Below are 16,784 nucleotides of genomic sequence, written 5' to 3' on the forward strand. Positions count from 1 at the left end.
GAAGGTGACCATAGTGATATTCAGCAATGAGGCATGTAGCACTTTTTCTAGTATGAGTTTGCGAACTTCATTGACAAACCTCGTATATAAAATTGATTAGTGTATGAATTTGCCTTTGTAGTAGCTTTCTTTAGTTTTGGCATCAGAATTAAGCCAAAGTCCTTGGTACATAAAGACTGTATTGCCTTTTTCTCCAACTTCTTAGCGAGGCTGCAGTTGTAACTGATGCTGTCCGTGCTTCGTCATGCTGCCCAAAGACGACAAGAAGAAGAAAGATGCTGGAAAATCAGCCAAGAAAGACGAAGACCCAGTGAACAAATCTGGAGGCAAGTCCAAAAAGAAGAAGTGGTCCAAAGGCAAAGTTAGGTACAAGCTCAATAACCTACTCTTGTTTAACAAAGTGACATATGACAAACTCTGTAAAGAAGTTCCCAACGATAAGCTATAACCCCAGCTGTTGTCTCTGCAAGACTGATGACCCAGGGTTCCTTGGTCAGGGCTGCCCCTCAGGAGCTCCTTAGTAAAGAACTTATTAAATTAGTTTCAAAGCACAGAGCTCAAGTAATTCACACCAGAAATGCCAAGGGTGGGGATGTCCCAGCTGCTGGAGAAGATGCATGAACAACAGGTCCCACCAACTATACCTTTGGAAAAATAAAACTTTATTAAATAAAAAAATAAATTAAAAAAAAGACTTTTTTTTCTTTCAGTATACTTTCCACCAAATCTGGTACAAAAGAGAATCGCTTACACATGTTGAAGTCATTCAAATTAGATTACCTTTAGGGTGAGCAAAGAATTATTTAATTTGAACAATTTTTTTAATCACTGGAAAAGGGAATTTAATGTAAAGTTATAATCAGTTTCATCGAAATAAAAATATTTTCATTCATTCAAAGCTAATTGTGTGGCTATTGAACAGACCTAGAGGGAAGTATCAGTGGGCCCACCAGATCATTGTGTCCTTTACAAATTCAGTACACCCAGAAGTGAAGAGAGCTGTGTCCTTAGAAGAAACTATGGGTGGCAAGAGTCATGGTAATTCCAGGCCTCGTTAATTACCAGGCTTCGTGAATACACCTCTGGGCTTGTGAGTATTTGGCCAGTTCCTTTAATGCACCACACTCATCACTAAGATCACATTCTTGTTACTGCCTGTTCGACGAACCACCTCTCTGACATGAACCTTCAAATCATACCATCCTCTCTAATATTTCAGTGTGGTTTTGAGAGCACATTGTCATTCTACCAGTACATTCCTGATGCATTAACAATTAACATTTGCTTAGCTTGTGGTTCAAGAGGCTCTGAGATTTAAAGCCACAAAATATTTGAGCAAAGTGTGTTTCGTGCACAATTTCTTATTTAATGCCTATAAGAGTTGATAAAGAAAAATAAATATTTCTATTCTAGTTTCACAGGTGAGAATGGTGAGACAGAGTCTTTTCCCCTTCTTTCCCCATTCACCTCACCAAGTGCAAGAAATGGTTGGTGATAGGCTCTGGAATTCAAACTCATTTCCAATACTGATTATGGAATACCGGGCCTATTGCTTAAAATCCCCAAGTCTACATTTTCTTGTCAGCCAAGTAAGATTAAAAAGAAAAATCAGCTATCTCATAAGGCTGTTGTGAGTTCCACATGAAGTAATTCTCATAAAGCCCGTAGAATGGGACTTAGAACAAAGTAAGCAGTGCATAATTGTTGATAATAGTGGGGCCTCCAACATATATATCCAATTTCAATGGTCTATAATTCTGATCAAATCATTTACCTGGTCCCATTCCTCCTCATCAAGTCTCTTTTAATTATGACACTTTTATTTAGATGTGGCAATTATTCAAAGGTTTATTCCCTTCCAGCAGTTGTTTTGTCCCATAAAAAAAAAATTTTTTTTTTGCATGTCGCTTATCTTACACACTACTAGGTTGTTAGTTTCTGTCTCAGGGAAATCTCATTTTCAAGTTTTTGAGCCTCAAGTTACTCCTGATTTATGCTACTCCAACCTACACATCATTTAATTGCCCATAAGATAGAAAAATAATATTTGGTTTAAAGTGGGATTTGAAAGAAAAGTCAGAGGTTAGACTAGAACAATCTAAAGTGGGTTATAATGAGTCAATTTGTGACAGATGAAGAAGACAAGCTGGGATCATTAGATGTAAGAGAAGCAATAATTCAGTTAGGTGTAAAGATTTAGATGACTCTGATTCATGTCATACCATAGATCAATTTGACAGTCAGACGAACCTTATCCAAACTGAATCCAATCACAGAGCCTTAGAGATTTACCCATTTCTAATTAGTGGAAAAGTAGGAAAATACCATGTTCTTAATTCCCTCAGGAAAAAGAAAAAAAAATGCAATTTGTTAATTATCAGCTGCCAGACTGCACCCTCCACTTGTCAGACATCACAAGAAGGATAGCTGTGGTTACTAATATGATTTTAGTATAAAGAAGAGACGCAGTAAGTAAGAATATTTTTTCTAGTGCTTGTTATAATTCTACAGATATTAAAAACAATTGCCGTGGATTCACTCATAGGATATCACAACGAAAATTCGTATCTGGGTCAGTGTTGACAAGGGTTTCATTTGTGACCTTGAATAGAGTTAGCAAAGGTGTTAGAGCAATGAGAGTTTCCCAATAAATGTAAGGAAGTTGCCTTTAGTATGACCTATTTATTTATGATCTCCCAAACTAAGTCTGCCCATCATAAATCTATGTGAAAACTTATGTGGAAACAATCTAATATAATTGTGTAAAAAGAGAATAAAAGTTGTTACTTTTTTTTAATATTAGAAAAGAAACAAATCCTTTCATTTTACTAAACTGAGAGGAGATCCTGTTCAAATGTTCAAAATGTTTCCAGTAAATGCCAAACAAGTCAGCTGTGGGGTTGCAGATAAAATATTTAAGATTTAAAATCAGTGCTGTCTAAATCTATATCTATCAACCTCACTTGTACCTCCAAAGTTACATATCAGTCTGACCATATTTTCCTGATAGGTTCTGATCCACTGGCCACGTTGACAATCTCAAACTTTCTCCGCATTCCATCTCCAAACCTCAGCTCCTCTTTTACTCCAGCTTTTAGTCGATGATCGTCTCATAGCTCACACAGAAAACTGAAGTCATCACCTCACTACTTTTTTTAACTTTTGGCCACCAAACTTATGAATTCACTTAAATGTGTCTTGTTTCTAGATCTGTCTTTTTTTTAATTAAATTTTATTTTTATTATTATTATTAGTTTCAGGTGTACAGAACCATGCAATATGTATCCTTTTCACCCCTGACAAAGTAACAACCCCCTCCCCCCATCCACTGCCCTCCCACTCCCAATATCATACTTATCTATTACAATTCCATTGGCTCCATTTCCACACTCTACTCCACATCCCATGACTATATGTATATATAATTATAGTTGACATGCAGTATTATTCAACATCAGCTTCAGAAATACAGTGCGATGGTCAGGCCTTTACACTGTCTAGATCTTTCTTATAATTTAAAAATACTCAAGTTACCACCGTATTAAAATACATACATGCATATGTACATACATAAACAAACAAACAGAATCCATACTGAATTCCTCATGTTCCTAAAACTGTTACTTCCTCTTTCTCTTTCCCTTTGTAGTCAAACGGGTACAACAATCTATACTATTGTAGCTATCGTATTTAATTTTTATTTACTCTTTAAACCACTGCCTTTGAATCTCATGCCTAGAACTTATTTTGTTCTGGAATGGTGGCTTACAGTCATTGTAGACCATTTTCCCAGGAAAACAATGATAACTGATGTAAACTATTAAACAAAAATATAAAACAAGACAAATAAACAACAACAACAACAAAGTCCAACTGTTTGAAGCATCTATAAATTATCCTAAGAGTATGCAGCAAATGGAGAAACAATTATTCAAGAAAATGTACTAAATCTTGGAAAATGAAGTCTGTGGCATTTAACCATAACCCAATCCCTCTCATTCTCTCAGGCCAATGAGATGGAAGCTCTAGTCTGGGAAGCTTCAGCCAGCAAATCAGGGCTCTCTTCAAAGATTTCAGTTTCTTCCTGGGTAGGGCAGGTCACTACTTTTTTATCATCTCCTTCCTCCCAGCTCTGGATGACTTATTATTGGCAAAATGGCAAATGTCTCCAAATTAACTCGGACACTCAACTCAGTCTCTATGAAAACCCCAACTGGAAGATGGGAAGAAATTACAAAGTTATCCTAAAAGTCATATAAAAATGTATGGAACCAAGAACAGCCAAAGGTATCTTGAAAAACAACAGTTAGACCACTAATACTTCCCAGGTTCAAAACTTACTACAAAGGTACAGTAATCAGAAAAGTGTGGTACTGGCAGAAGGGTAGCCATGGACTAATGGACAGAACTGAGGGTCCAGAAATAAACCCTTGCATTTATGGTCAATTGATTTCAACAAGGAGGGGATGCCAAGACAATTCAATGGGTGGGAGAATGATGCTGGATATCCACCCACATGCAAAAGAATAAAGTCAGATGCTTCCCTTATATTAACACAAAATTAGCTCAAGATGGATAATAGGGAAAAAATTTAAGAATAAAAACTATGGAGAACAAAATGTAGAGAATAAAAAACTACATAAGAACATAAGAAATCACACACATAATAAGAGAGCATATTTTTAAATCACATATCTGATAAAAGATTATATCCCTGTATATATAAAGATATAAATATATAAAGAACTCTTACAACTCAATAATGAAAAGACAATCTTCTTAAAAATAGATAAAAGATCTGTTTATAAATTTCTCCAAAGACGGTATACCAGTGTCCAATAAGCACAGAAAAATGTTCAAAAGCATTATCTATTAGGGATATAGAAATCTAAACCACAATCAAATACTACTTCATACACATTAGAATGGGTATAATAAAAAAAGACTGGATCATAAGTCTAGGATATAAAGAAACGAAGCCTTATACATTGCTGGTGAGAATGTAAATGTTGTAGGAGCTTTGGAAAACAGTTTGACAGTTTCTCCAAATGTTAAACATAGAGTTTCTATGTGACCAGTTTCACTACCAGATGCACATCCAAGATTAAACGAAGAAAAAAAAAAGTTCATGTAAAACTTGTACATTAATGTTCACAGGAGCATTATTCATAATGGCCAAAATTGAAAACAAGCCAAAATGTTCATTAACTGATGAATGGATAAATCAGATAAATAAAATGTGGTGTATTATAATGAAATATAATTCAGCAATAAACAGCAGTAAAGTACCAACACATGCTACAACATGGATAAATCTTGAAAATATTATATATACTAGGTATAATCAAAAGATATGGTGAATGTTTAAATTAAAAAAATATTACAGTAAAAACACATTGCAATTAATACCCCTCATTATACTCCCCCTTGCTTCAAACACACTTATCCCATCGTTCTTGTCACTTTGTGAAGCAGTTCTGGACGTTCTCTTTCATGTCTTTACTTCATCCTCCATCATGACAATGCTCTGTGTCACACATTGCTTCTGGTATGGCGACTTCTGCCAAATAAAAACACTAAGTATGTCCTTATCCACCGCATTTACCAGATCAGACACTGTGCAACTTCTGGTTCTTCCCTGAAGTCAAAATGACCATAAAAGGTAAACATTTTGAATCGATTCAGGACATCAAGGCAACCACAACAGCACAACTAAAGACATTCATGAAAAAGGACTTCCAGAACTGCTTCAGAAGGTGGTAAGCACGATGGGATAAGAATGTTTGAAGCGAGGGGGAATATTTTGAGGGGTTGAGGGGGGCTAATGGTATTATGTCTTTTACTGTAATAATTTTTTAAAATTTAAACATTCACAGTATTTTTCATCACACTTCATACACACACACATACACACACACACACACACACACACACACTTCATATTAAAAGGGGCCAAGGTTTTAAAGATTTAGTATGAAAATGACTTTAAGTTCTTAACAGTACATGGTATACCTAACTTTTTCTATCATTTCTACATGATTATAAAAATTTGCATTTGTATAAAAGTCTGTATTTCAAAGTAAAGTCCAATACATTAATTACAGTTTATATAGTGCTTCTTATGATTTCCTGGTTTATCTACAATTACTTTTCTAATCTTTTAAAAGTTCCCATGAAGAATATAGAAATTTTTCTCCATCTTGCAGAAGGGTATGTTGAGGCAAGTTAGTTTAAATGATCATCTCCAGATGATACATGATAATTAAGTAAAATAGCTATTTATTTGGTATTTTCTAACAATGTAGTTGTGATTATTCTAAAAGAAAAGGCATTTTTGTGTATAGTAAAAAGACAAAGAGGAGAATTAAGGTATTTAAATAAATCAAGGTAAAAGAAAAATTTTCTCAATTTTCTAAATAATTTGGCTTCAAGCTTTCCTGTTAAGTCTAGAATCACATGAATAAATTACCTCATGTCTCTATCTCACTTTGCCTTTATATATTTGATCTCAAAGCATGTTTTATCCATATCAGACCATCCAGATGATCGCTCTACCTTTTACCTTGCCAAGCCATTTCATCCATATAAGTAAAATGGATTCATAATTTAGAACATGTTTTAACCCTTATATTTCTTTTCTTTGATGGGTATTAAAAAACACTTGTGTTAATCCTCAAAAAATTTTTAAATATAGATTTTGATTTTAATCATACTTCAAGAGAAGCTGAAAGTTAGCTTATCACCAGAGGGGGGGAAAATGTATTTTCCAAAGAGGAAAGATTTCTTCTTTTTGTATTTCTAATTAGCAAACATTAAGTCTTCTGAACATTCTCATAAGTGATCAGAATGCAAATTAGACATGTATAGGTGTGAGCAACCACCTACACATTTCCTTATGTAGAGTAACCAGTGAAAATTCTCTAGATTTTTATATGAGGTTAAAAACAACCCAGCTTTTTACTACAATCAGGTACTTTTTCAGTATTTCACATTTTCTCTTAAGATCAGTGAAACTAATGACTAAATATGGATAGAAAAAAACATAATTTTTTTTTCCCTGAAAGATAAGACTAAAACTATCTACCAATGAAAGAGGGGGAAAAAAAAAAGAAGACAAGGTTTTATGTCTGGATTATCTAGATTTATTACCTACTTTGAAAAATGTTCTGTTTCACTCTTCACTCAGTTTAGAGAAAGATAGTCCTTTAAAACTATGGTTAAAAAAAAAAAAGGTGACTCTCAGATTTATATCCTCTTTCAGCTGTTGTATTACTCAAAGAAATAAATCTTCAAAGTACAAAAAATAAACTGCTACAGTGCTTTCGGCACCAAATTACTATCTTTGAGGTTTAGATTCAAATCACATTTAGATTGACCCAATCTATTGTATGTGGATTTCATACTGAATACGTAATAACCACTAATTTTACATGCTGCTTTGTTCCACTGACTATAATGATTGTAGTTCTAAGATATGTCATCATATTCTCTCCATATTTAAGGACGGGTAGAGGAAATTTTTTTAAATGTGTCAAAATAGCATATTACATATTCACATATAGAATATTTGAGAAATTGCCTTCATTGAAACAAACTATAAAAGCCTTAAAGCTTCATAGTGACAGAGTTGGTAGGCCACACAGCCAGTGTAAAATTGGATTCAGTGTGATTATTTCTAGGCAATAATTCAGAGCAAATAACATCAAGGGAGGCTTGCATAAATCCAGATGGAAAAAGTGGATTTAAATCAAACTAATAGGTTGCAAAACATATGAAATATGCTTTGTACTGTGCCTTGGAGACACATGGCCAAATCCATATTCAAAAAGTAAAAACAAACCAGAGTGATTTGAGGAATAAATTACTTGTCATCGTGATCTTTAAAAATGCCAGAATTTAATGCAAAAATATAATCCTAACATTTATTGCAGTAAAAATAAATGTCAACATATTAGACTTAACTGGCAAAGCCTTGTGGTAGCATTTCTACAGAGTGAAAGGAACATGACAAGCTGTATTTCATATTTATTAGAATGAGATTTGGTCTTCTTTATCATAAGCAGTAGATTTAAACATTTTATTTTAATTTACTTCACGGTATTGAGGAAAACATTGACTCAGATAAGAAAAATATGCTATATAATCTTGTTCACTAAAGCAATCCATCAATCTCAGAGGCTAAATATGTATTATGACACACCAAGCCTTATAGTTAGAAAAAAGAATCAAGTACAAAATGGTTGTGACATATTCCATGTCCCCGGCAGCATATGTGAGTGGGAAATCTGTGTGGATGCAGTCATACATAATATATAGTAAATTTTTATTTTTGTGTCTTTCCATCATATCGTGTGCAGAGCTGACAGTGAACAGTATCCAAGCCTAAGAATTTCCTTAACACATTCTACCCAAATATGTCCCCTTTTATAAAAGTTTTAATTGATATATGTATTAAATGCATGCTTGTTATTTGAGTACCATTCCCAAAATAAACAAGGCTTCTGAGCTCTTACATATCTGATATTTTAAAAACTATTTAAAAGAACTCACCCTTATATTCTCAATAGACAGAGTTTTCATAAAATTCAGATACTATGGACAAATGGCAAACATTTTCTCTAGACTTGATTAGGAGAAAGCATAACAGTGTTTATCACATTAAAAGTAAAATGTGTAGGTGCACTATATAAAACCAATAGGCAAGTAAACACAATAAATATGTATATATGTAAATCCAAATGTTTGCATACACATTTAGTGTGCATAGATAAATACATAAATACCTTTTCCATGAGGACAAAAACTAAGCTTTTATTTGCATGAAGGAATGTACAATTATACATGCAAATTTTGAAATCTCTAGTATGAAAATTAGTAATTTTAACACATTGCACTCTGCAAAGTTATTTACATTTAAATATGAATCCACTTAACAGTTAGGTAGCAAACAAAATTCCCCATGCCTGGGCATAAATATTCTTTATATAAATATCCTACATATTGAAAAAATATGTGATTCTATGGACTCAGCATATGCTGCCATTAAACACCAACAAGTAATAAAATAATATATTTTGAAAATATTATTTCCCATATACCTATTATGAAATTTTTATTTTAAAGATCATTACTTGGCAATTAAGACCTTGTATCCAAACAATTTACATACATTTGTTTGAACTTTTAATGATAATTTTAATAGCCCAAGCTCTTAAGTAGTTACCTGGGAAATTTAGATAATGCTTTCACATTGTTTGGGACAGGAGTGAGAGGTTTATTCTAACCTAGGAGTGTAAATATGCCAAAATTTACTGTCTTACTTCATTTATATATACTCTATATATTCCTCTGCCAAATTAAAATGTGTTATAAAAACTAAAGTATGTTATAGAAACTAGTCTTTTGATAACGCAATCTCATCTACCATTTGAAATAGTTTGTTTTTACCTTTTGGCTGTAAGGTACTGAGAAATCTATTTTGATTATCTTAATGAGTAATATATATCATCCGTGATGAGTATGTTAATAGCATACATCCATGAGTCAATTTATTCAATGAAAAAAATTAATGCGCACATAGCCTAGAGCTAAGCATATTGTACATGGTTATGTTTATACATAAAACTTTTCTATGCCAACTGGTGAACCAAGTGCCACAGAATCAGAACACCTGACCCTCAAAAAGCTCCTAGTCTAGTTAGGAAGATAGATAAGTCAAATTCAGTGTGATGAGTGATAAAGCAATATATGGAAGCAGAGAAAACACCTAATCCTGCTTGGTCAGAGGAGTGAGGGGTCAAAGGGAATTACTTACAAGATCGTGGTTATGATGAAGGCTTTACAGAAAAGCTGATTCATAACCTGATGTTTGAAACACAAGTGGTGGGGAAGTGAGTGATGTGTACGCATGATATGGTAGGTCCTCTTTGGAGAAATTCAAGTATCAGCACTGGGAGGCAGATCAACATAAACAACTGCTGAAAGACTAGATTAATAAACTATAGTAATTTTTGTCTTGCCCATGCCACATATTCTCAGTGTTCTCATTTCCCTTTATTCAGAGGAAAAAGGGAATCTAACTACCCAATCCCCCCAAAAAATAAATCACTAATTAAAGAGTAAAGTGGTTTGCACATAAAAACAGCAAATCTCTATGACTCCCCTGAGTAAAACAAAACCAAATCAAATGAAACTAACTTTTAAGTTTGAACAGTAATAATTAGTGCTTTCAAAAAATAGAGATTCTTGAGATCACATAAGTTGTTTCAAGTATCTACAATGTGCATACTTAAGTATTTCTGTTCTTTTTCAAATATGAAAATTCTTTTTTAATAAAATTGAATACTCATGAAATAACACACTGAACACAATCATCAATGCATACTGACTTACTTCCCTCACTCTTTTCCTGTTCCCATCACCTTTCTTCTCTCATCCTATACCTAAATTATCCCAATTTCTAAAGTAGCCTGTCCTTGTCCCTCTAGTCCCATTTACTTATAGAACTTAGAATATTCTTCCGCTAAGAAAATGTCTCCTGGGACTCTACTGTTTTATTACATGTTTATTATTCCAAGAGAACCAAGGACAGTACACTTCATAGATGAAGTTTATGTTTACATTTGTCATAGGAATTGGCACAAAAGAGTTCGGAGCCATACAGTGGACAGGACATAAGATGGTATTGACATAAGATCATCTATTAGTGTTGCTCTGGCAGAGTTGGTCTGGGTAGATGAAGATATAGTTGCTTTGACCTACAAGGAACATGGATGAAACAGATCATGGAAATTTTAAGACACATTGTTATAAAATTTTCACAGGTTTTAAGGAATCAAGAAAAGAACGTATTTGTAATTATTTTGATTCAGGGGATTCAGAAAACCCCTGAAACATGGTCTTTGATAATGAGTTATTTTGAGGGGAGGGCTCTGGATTAACTCAGGCCTCAAAGTCTTTGAGACAATTTAAGCAGGATGCTAAAAGCAGAAATATTGATGAAGGAGATAACTCATATGTTATGGTATCAGACAACCTGTACATAACTCATGAAAATTATCTTAAATTCCATCTAAGTTAAGGCAGACATGTCATTATGATACAAAGTCAAATAATAAGATTGTGGCAGTTTTTTGAACTTCACTGGCCCCAAAACAATTTCAATTATTCAAAATTAAAAATAAATTCCTAGCTCTAATAGTTTATATTCAACCAACAGGAATTTCGTTAGTCTGCTTGTTTATTTAAAATGATTTTAAATATTTAACCTATATAGTAGTGATCTTCTTTCCCTTAGAGAATTTGTCCTTCTGATCTATCAACTGATCTTTTTTTTATTATTATTTATAGTTACACTTTTCTTTAGAAAAGATTAGACCATAGAGAGTTCTGGTCAAGATGGCAAAGTAGGTAAATGCTGTGCTTACCTTCTTTCACGACCACATCAAAATTACAACTAAACTACAAAACAGCTATTATTCAGAGTTGCCTAAAATCTTGCTGAACCAAAGACCTACAGCTAAGGACATAGAGAAGAAGCCACCTTAAGACTGGTAGGAGGGGCAGAAACGTAGAAGAGGCTGGCCCCAAACCTGCATTTGACCATTAAAAATTGGGAGGGATATCTTGGCTGCAGAGTTCCCTCCTGAAGAAGCAAGGGGTCCAAGTGCTACATCAGGCACCCCTGCCCAGGGTTCCAGTGCCAAGCAGAGAAGTACCCATAATTTCTGGTTGTGAAAACCAGTGGAGATTGTGACAAGTGAAACGGAGGGTGGCTGGAGTACCTACCAGGCGCCACTCTTAAAGGGACCACACATAGACTTACTGATGGAATCGCTGGCTCTGAGCACCAGCTCTGGGGCAGCAGCTGAAGAGGCATCAGTAACATATGGGAAGAAAATGAGTTGTCTGGCTTTAGAACAAGAGCTGGGGGTAGCTTTCTCCTGGAAGGAGGAGCTGGTGGAATCCACTGTTTCTCGTTGAGCCCTCCCCACTCCTGGTGGGCAGACACGGGCAGTCACCATATCTGAGTCTCCATCAAGCTGCCTGACACCATTCATTCACCACACCCTGGTGATTCTGAGACTCCAGCCCACTCAACTTTTGGGCATGCCTAAGCAGCTTCCAGTGGCTTTTTCATATAAACCGCCTGCCTTGGCTCATGCTGCAGAATTTCCTAGGGTCTCTCAAAGGTTCATGGAACTCAAATAAGCATCATCTGGCTTGAGCATGTCCCATACCACTGGCTGAACATCCTTAAGCCCAGCACTAGTGGCAGCTGGCCTCTTGAGGCACTTCCAAGCACGGTGCAGGCAGCAGCCATCTGTGGATTGCTATGTGGCTCCTGCCAGGTGACCTAGGGTGAGGCATGGGCTGCAGCAGAACTTGGCCTGCAGCAGGAACCCTTACAGGTGGCCCTGGGACTAGCGTGCTGAGTAGCCAGTTTCAAAACAAGTGAAGCATCACAAAACTGCCTCCAAGTTTTGGGGCTGTTTGAGCAGGTACCAGAGCCCTGTTGAGGCAGATCCTGCTCTGTAGCTGACTGAACAACAGCTCACCCACTGTAGTCACAGCCAGTCCTCACAACCAATAAGCCTGAGGGTCAAACTCTCCTACTGATGTGCAAACAGCAACCAAGGCTAAACTACAAGAGAAGGGCACACACAACCCACACAAGGGGCACACCTGGAGTGCGTGGCTTAGGTGACCAGGATGATTGCACCACTGAGTCCCACAGCACACCTACTACATAAGGCCACTCTACCAAGAATGGGAGACACAGCAGCCCTGCTTAATACACAGAAACAAACACTGGGAGGCAGTCAGAATGGGGAGACGGGAAACACATCCCAAATTGAAGAACAGAACAAAGCTCCAGAAAAAGACTGTAGACAAGCAATCTACCAGACACAGAATTCCAAACACTGGTTATAAGGATGCTCAATGATGTCAGAGAGAACTTCCACAGAGACAGAAACATAAAAATAGAGATAGAAAACATAAAAAGGAACCCATCAGAAATAAAGAATATAATAATGGGAATGAAGACTACATTACAGGGAATAAACAGTACATGAGATGAAGTAGAAGATCGAACCAGCGATTTAGAAGATAAGGTAGCAGAAAACATCCAATCACAACAGCAAAAAGAAAAAAAAAGAATAATGAAAACAACAACAACAAAAAAATGAGGAGTTTAAAGAGCCTCTGGGACAATCTCAAGCATGCCAACATTTGTGTTGTAGAAGTACCAGAAGAGGAAGAGAGAAAGCAAGGAATTGGAAATCTGTTTAAAGAAATAATGACAAAAAAACTTCCCTAACCTGGCAAAGGAAATAATATACAAGCCCAGGAAGCACAGAGTCCCAAACAAGAGGAACCCAAAGAGGCCAACACTACAAACATCATAATTAAAATGTCAATGGTTAAAGACAAAGAGAATTTAAACAGCAGCAAGAAAAAGCAGTTAGTTACCTACAAGGGAAATCTTATAAGACTCAGCTGATTTCTCAACAGAAACTTTTTAGGCCAGAAGGGATTGGCAAAAAATACTGAAAGCAATGAAAAGCAAGGACCTACAACCAAGATTACTCCACACAGGAAGGCTATCATTTAGAATAAAAGGACAGATAAGGAGCTTCCCAGACAAGAAAAGGCTAAAGGAGTTCATCTCCACCAAACCAGTGTTACAAGGAATCTTAGAGAGCGTTAAGACAAAAAAAGAAATAAAAAATATGATTAATAAAATGGTGATAACTACATAGCTATCAACAATTACTTTGAATGTAAATGGATTAAATGTTCCAATAAAAAATAGGGGGGGCTGCATGTATAACAAAACAAGACCCTTGTGTATGCTGCCTATAGGAGACTCACTTCAGATTGAAAGACACATACTGACTGAAAGTAAAGGGATGGAAAAAAAAAAGATTTCATGAAAAAGGAAACAAACAAACAAAAATCTGGGTAGCAATAGTTACACCAAACAAGATAGACTTTAAAACAAAGACTATAACAAGAGATAAAAAAGGACCTAGTAATCCCACTTTTGGGTATTTATCTGAAGAAACCCAAAACGCTACTTCTAGAGGACATGATCATCCATATGTTCATTGCAGCATTATTTACAATAGTCAAGATATGAAGGCGACCTGGGTTTCCCTGAATGACTGTATTGATAAAAAAGAGGTGGTACATATATACAATGGAATATTACTCAGCCATAAAAAAGAACGAAATCTTGTCATCTGTGACAACATGGATGGACCTAGATGGTATTATGCTGAGTGTAGTAAGTCAGACAGCAAAAGACAAATATCATAGGATTTCACTTACAAGTGGAATCTAAACAACAGAACAAACAAATGAAAGAGAAACAAACTCGTAGATACAGAAAACATTTTGATGGTTGCCAGATGGGTGGGGGTTTGTGGGTAGATGAAAAAGAAGAAGGGATTAAGAAGAACAAACTGGCTGTTACATAGTCATGAGGGCATAGAACAAAACATAAGGAATATAGTCAATAATATTGTAATAACCATGTATGGTGTCAGACGGATATTAGATGTATCGGGGTGATAGGTGGGTGGGGGGTTAGGGTCAGGGTGAAAAAGGGGAAGGGATTAAGAAATACAAACTGGTAGTTATAAAACAGTCATGCTAATAACTATGGAGAATGCCAGGTGGATACTAGTCTGGGGATCATCTCTTAAATTATGTAAATGTCTAACCACTATGCTGTACACTTGAAATTAATACAAAATAATACTGAATGTCAAAAAAATAATAAATACCAAAAAAAAGATTAGACCATGCCTTCTGTCACTTCTCTGAAGTATCTATTTCTCAATTCTATCAGTATAATTAAAAGTAATCTGTATATGGTATACAATTATGAAACAATACCTTAATGTTAATAGTATATGTTAATTTAACCCAGGCAAAGTTAATTTATATAGCAAAGTGTTACGCCAACAAAATCAAGTGGACTTACAGAAGCATTTATTTTCCTGATCCAAGGTTAATACTTGAGAATAAAACTATTGCAATTATACTGAATTTTCCCCAAACAATAATTTCACCAACTTGTCAGCACTTTTAAAAATCCCTTACATTCATTTTTAGGTTTGAGTAATGAAAAGTTCATCTCTTGCTATTAAGAAATATGTGCAGTCCTTTCAAATAATGCTCTCCATAGTTGACATAGTACAAATATGAGTTTTTATGCACAAAGATACATAAATGAAAATATTATAAACAGTTTAGGTCTTCATTCAAGTATAGTTTTATGCATATTTTTGCATAAGTATATGTTTATGTGTGGCCCGTGTGTGTGTGTGAGAGAAAGAGATATGACTCATATGGATTCAATATTTAATGCCTTCTTTTATGTTATTGCAATCAATCAAATCATCCTTAATACATACAGAGAAGTAATTTATCTCCAAACTAGTAATTACATTACTGCACTAGAGGCACAGCCATTCATATTATCTTTCTTTGTCTCTCAGTATATTCATTCTCCCTTCTCCATCTCTTGGCATGATGCTTCCTCATCAAATTCTAAGTGCAAACGCCAAAAGCCTATCTAGTGTGGCTCTTTTCTGTTCTTATTTGACAAACATCAATTATGATTCAATACCCTTGTTTTGTGTCTGTTTTTGTCACATCTCTAATGTTGGAGATACCAGTTAAAAAAGAAACTTATGATGGAAACTGAACACGTTTGTGTTTTGTGTCTGCTTGGCTGGGCCTTGCCACCTCTCCTTGCTGTCTCCTTTGTCATTGAAATATCTGTTGTCTTGACTTATTGCATGTCAAGACTTCATCAGGAAGGAAGCTGGTTTTGAATATGCTCTGAAGTCTACAGAGTAATCCAATTGGAAGGAAATGATTGGGAATCATTAAATTTCCTCTAACGTTACACGCTGTGATGACTTATCAGCTTTGTCACATAAGCACTAATGCTTTCTCCTTCAAACTAAATGTGGTTTGTGAAATCTCACTCTGACTGTCATTAGAGTAAAGCCATCACCGTTTCATTGAAAATATTCACTGCAGAGTTCCGAGGTGCTTTCAAATTTCTGACTGCAATGTGTGCTTTCCTATAATTAGACTATAAGGCAGACCTACCTTTATTTTTTGTAGGTTCAATCATCTTGCTATTTCCACTTAGATTTAGAAATATGACACTAGAGCTGACCAAAAAAGTCCTTAAATCCACAAACACTTAAGTTTAATGAGAACAGTTTTTTATTTTGTTTTTTTAAATAAGTAAACTTCGTTGGTTCCTTTCATTCCTTTGAACATTGGTATTGACCAAATGAAACTAAAAAAATAGATAAAATAAAATAGATTTTTCATCCAAAGAGACAAGCTGTATCTTTAATAAGGACCTCAGGAAAATATGTTTTGGGGTAGAATAGGACTAGGGTCTTGGTCTCAGCTTTTCAGGCTCAGAAAATATCTTCCACTCTCCATAGATGCTATCGTTTTCAGGAGGACCTGACTCACACTAACCAAACAGAAATGAATGATGCAAAATCCAAGGGTTCAATTTCATATATTATTAAAATAACATAACTGGCAAACTTAACAAAATATATATGTTGAAGATCAATGCAAGTTCTTCCAGTGAGGAAGCTCTGTTGGAAAGAAAACTCTGCTCAATACATTGTGTGGGAAGCACACAATCATAGCAAGGAGAATCCGTTGAAGATATTAATGACCAGTGTCATCAACTCCTTAATAATTCATTCATCTTTACTGTAGGAATAGTTCAACTC

General features: G+C 35.2%; 1 pseudogene; it reads left to right on the forward strand.

Moving 5' to 3' along the window:
• Positions 1 to 232: 232 nt before the first annotated feature.
• On the forward strand, positions 233 to 621 carry LOC109371926 (40S ribosomal protein S25 pseudogene; annotated as a pseudogene).
• The last annotated feature ends 16,163 nt before the right edge of the window (positions 622 to 16,784 follow it).

The sequence above is a fragment of the Hipposideros armiger genome, unplaced genomic scaffold (assembly GCF_001890085.2).
Source record: "Hipposideros armiger isolate ML-2016 unplaced genomic scaffold, ASM189008v1 scaffold_601, whole genome shotgun sequence".
NCBI classification, from domain to species: Eukaryota; Metazoa; Chordata; class Mammalia; order Chiroptera; family Hipposideridae; genus Hipposideros; species Hipposideros armiger.